The sequence below is a fragment of the Triticum aestivum genome, chromosome 4B, assembly GCF_018294505.1.
Source record: "Triticum aestivum cultivar Chinese Spring chromosome 4B, IWGSC CS RefSeq v2.1, whole genome shotgun sequence".
NCBI lineage: Eukaryota > Viridiplantae > Streptophyta > Magnoliopsida > Poales > Poaceae > Triticum > Triticum aestivum.
Genome location: NC_057804.1, coordinates 313,913,470 through 313,918,047, shown reverse-complemented (window position 1 = coordinate 313,918,047; position 4,578 = coordinate 313,913,470). Strand labels below are relative to the sequence as shown.

The 4,578-nt window shown below is 42.5% G+C and overlaps 1 long non-coding RNA gene across 1 annotated transcript; it reads left to right on the top strand.

The window, feature by feature from the left end:
• The first annotated feature begins 958 nt into the window (after positions 1–958).
• On the top strand, positions 959–4,209 carry LOC123092073 (uncharacterized). The gene is made up of 4 exons (XR_006444190.1): positions 959–1,388; positions 1,486–2,504; positions 3,840–3,874; positions 3,962–4,209. It is a non-coding gene; the product is annotated as an uncharacterized lncRNA (long non-coding RNA).
• Positions 4,210–4,578: the final 369 nt, after the last annotated feature.

Here is a 4,578-nt window from a genome sequence, read left to right as displayed (position 1 = left end):
CCCCTTTCCTTCTCCTTCTCCCTTCCCCCTTTCCGACTCCATATGGGAGGTGGAATCCTACTAGGACTAGGGAGTCCTAGTAGGATTCCACACCTTGGCGCGCCCCCCTTGGGCCAGCTGCCTCTCCCTCTCCCTCCTTTATATACGGGGGCAGGGCGGCACCCTAGAACACACAAGTTGACAATTGTTTTAGCCATGTGCGGTGTCCCCCTTCACAGTTACACACCTCGATCATATCGTCGTAGTGCTTAGGCGAAGCCCTGCGCCGGTAACTTCATCATCACTGTCACCACGCCATCGTGCCGACGAAACTCTCCCTCGACCTCATATGGATCTAGAGTTCGTGAGACGTCACCGAGCTGAACGTGTGCAGATCGCGGAGGTGCCGTACCTTCGGTGCTAGGATCGGTCGGATCGTGAAGACGTACGACTACATCAACCGCGTTGTCATAATGCTTCCGCTTTTGGTCTACGATGGTACGTGAACACACTCTCCTCTCTCGTTTCTATGCATCTCCTAGATCGATTTTGCGTGATCGTAGGATTTTTTTTGAAATTTTCGCGTTCCCCAACAAAAATTAGATATGAAAATTTTAACGTTTCGTTCACAAATTCTTCAGCTATAAAGGACACAATTAAGATTTCGAATGGGTTTCAAATAGAACGCACATGAAGAATTGGTGAACAGACTCGGTTGAGTTTAGCATAAAGGGGGAACGGGTCCGATCACATTCACTTAGATGAAAAAGTCAACTTTAAGAATTAGCAATAAGTGAATGCTGTAGAGGACATGAAAAACTCATATCTCTCCCTAATGATAAAGCACGGATTGGGTCTCCGAATTCACCGTCGTGCCATTTTTCATTAAAGTCCTTGTGCTTTTTGATAATTGAACCCGCACTCCTTTTTTAAGTGGAACTTGAAAAAACGCTTTGTTGTTGCAAAAAAGTCTCTGACCTCTTTAAGAATCAACCCGGAGTCCCCAATAGCCCGAGCGCCTCTCCTTCTCACGAGCGGATCCGCCGCTGCCCTCGCCCCCGTCGTCGCCCCACCACTGCTCGCCGATCCGCCGACTCCATCGCCGTTCCTCTCTGGCCTCCGCCACCGCCGGCTCTCTCCGCCCTCCGTCGCGCTGTTCTTCTTCCTCTCCCCATCCTCTCCTAATCTTCTCCGGCGCGCGCACTCGCGGATGCAGGCGAATGGCTCGGGCAGGAGACGTGGCTCACAACGGCGGCGTCTCTCCTCGGGAGGAGCTCGGGCATTGAGGTCGGGGTGTGCGCTGCCCCTAGGACGGAGTCCACCTACCCGTGCTGGTCATGGTCCACCACCACCATGCCTTCAATCCGACCTCCACCACTCCAGCAAGCACGAGCATCGCAATGGCCACGGTCTGCTCAATTTAACTATGAAATATTAGTTTCTTGATCCTTTCTGAGATCATGTTTTGTTTGCATCTGATAATTAGGATGACCTCCTTTCTTTCAGGTTTGTATGCTAAGATGAACTTGAGTGACGAGGTTGATTTGGAAGATCATGTCTCCAGACAGGATAAAGTCAGTGCTGCTATGTGAGTTGATTTGCAAGATTGTGTCCAAATAGGATAAAATCAATCCTGATGATGTGAGTGCCTTTTCATTATCTTGAACATTCTTTTTCACTTGTACAACTTCAGCATAGGAAATTTCATTGCCTCAGCTTAATTAGAAAATGATAATGATTTCTAAACCATTTACTCTTAAAAGCTTATCATAGCAAATGCGGAAAATGAATGAGATCAGGAAGGTAGGCGGACGACTTGACCATAAGGTCGGATGTTTTCCTGAGTAGTAAGCAGCAGATCTGCCTTTCTTGGGGGAAAGCCGGTGGCCCTTTTGTCATGTTAATTCTTTTGACGGGTGCCCTTCTGCTCACCATACATTTGTTTCATATATATTGACACCTATAATAGTAGTAGCAACGCCTGATTATGAGATGTTATGCAATTGCTTGTGTAAATTAGGCAGGCCTTTTCTACCTCCTCCTGTGTGTTATTCACTGTGACATTCGTTTTCAGTTTGCTGCTATTTAACAGGAAGCTAGCATGCCTGTTGTCTGCAAAAATCGGTAATGTTATCCTGCCCAAAGACTTCGAGAAGGGTTACTGAACCAACGTCAAGAAGCCTTAGACAGACTTCGACTTCTACAAATGAGGCAACAAACTATTAATGAGGATGCTTTATTTCCTAAGGGCAACAATTATTAACACTAGAGTTAAATTTGTTGACGGTCGCGTCCGACAGTAATATCCCTGTATCTTGGTGCTCCTGTAGTTTGCACATTCAATCTCACCATTGTTGTTAAGCTACTTGCCTACACAAAGCGTCATGGGAGTTGCTTCCCTGTGAGAGAGAAGAGTTCAAAAAGGGAGAGAGCAAAGAAGAAGGAAAAGGAGAGGGCAGTGGGGTCATGCGGAGACTGTGGCCGGTGAGGCATAACTGGAAGTTTCTCTAATGGTTGACAACAAGGTACCCCACTGCTCTGAATATTTACATGGTTAATGTGAGTTGAATCATCAAAGGTCTGCGCATTGGTAATGGTTTAAAAATTCATCGCATTAGAGAAAACTGAATGGTCTGTCAGTTCTTTAATAAGTAATACATATTACAGAATGTACCTTTCTGTTTGATCATAGGATCACTGCACAACAGGCTTTGGAGCAGTCTCTGATTCACAGAGAACTCTCCAACAACCTCATATTTTGAGGATGTTAGATGGATATTGAATCCAGTAAGCCTCCAATAGATAAAGGAAGGCAATTTTTCTGTTGGTAATTTGCACGACAGGGTTCTAGCAAATTTATGATTGTGCCTACAACAGACTACCTCTGCGTGAAGATTCGAGGTGTGACTCAAATTTCGTTAGAAATGAACAATCAAGATCTCGGTTTTTGTCATGCATATTCATATGAATTTATTATTTAACAGATCATAATTTTTTATTCTATAATTAGATCTTGGTATGTTTTCAGATTTTTCAGAGAAGAAAGAACTCTAGAGGTGTGCATGTTTGTCCTATTTTTTATAGAGAATCAAGTCTGCAGAATACCTACTGATTTGAGGATTCGGATGTTACCCATGGTCATGCACGGATGTAGTTTATGAGCAACTATCTTATGTTGATGGTGTGTAAGCATATCAGCCTCCCGGTTGCCTATTTCATTCCTCACGGGACCATTATGCTTGGCTAATGGAGGTATATCAAAATTCTATACCAAACCTTCATTATATAGAAAGCTAGCCAAGCAACATCAGAACGGTCATCCTCAGCTAGCTTTATATTTGGTTGTGCATCACTAAGATGATAAGATTACAGATTTACAATAGTAATTTCCATAGATTTATAATTGTTTACGCTCGTTGTTTATGGACGAAATTCAGGATGAATATTTTTTTGTGAATCAGGATAAACACATTACAAGCAGACGGTCTTGTGTGAGGATACTATTTTTATAAGATGTAGCATTATCCATCTAATCTTCCTCACTACACTTGATGTGGCTTATTTTTTTCGAAAAGGGGGAACTCCCTGGCCTCTGCATCAGAACGATGCATATGGCCACCTCAATAAATAAAATAGGTTCAACATTGTCATATAGACTTGATGTGGCTTATTGCTAGGCTAAAGGGCTTAAAGAAACGAATTGATTAAGAGGTGTAGCATGTCTTGCGTTTTATTACCCGATCCTTATTTTAGTCCAATATTTATAGTTGGCTACTTGCTAACTTTGCACATATATACCAATTTAATGCAAGTATTGATATTCCATTCAATTGATAAACTAACAGAGATGCAAACTACAGGTTGCAGAAGGTGATGTACCAATTGCATCACATGGGTTAGTCCTGTACATAAGAATTGCTTGATCAGATATTCTGATTCAGTCTTATCTTCATAGTTTTTCTAATTGTTCAATCTTGTGCAGAGCTGAAATTGAAATGTACAAGGAGCTTGAACCATCGACTCGCTTACTGATCTTGAAAGCGATATGCGACATACGTGTCGAGGTTCGTGCTATTACCATCCTAGGGAGGCAATGCAGTTTTTCAAAGTGCCAATCTTTTCAGATGTGCATTGCGGTAGAGAACTGTTACACCATTTTGATGTTGTATGTCCCATATGTGTTTTGTGTTGCGTATATCAATCCTAACTATGACTGACGGTTTGAACAGAGTTCCATTATGTTGATTCAGATTTTTAGAAAGCTTATTTCACTTATAGATGAATGAAATACCAATAGTGCAACGCGACCAATTTTTGTCTGTTTTGGCATATATTATTAGAACTAAAAACTTGGTAAACTTTTGTTGTCCATAAGGCATTCAGACGCCTGGCCAAAGAAAATTCTTTAGCACATCCCATTGTGGATTTCAACTGCTATTCCCCTGGATCCCACTCCCCCTACCATTATATTCCTATTTCGAGGTAAGCAAAGTGCTTGATGAAATTTGACAACAAAATTGTTTTCTGTGCTGCTACATAGTCAATTCATAGTGTCTAGAAGATATCCTGGGTGTGTACAGTATGTGGTGTGTGGCTTCT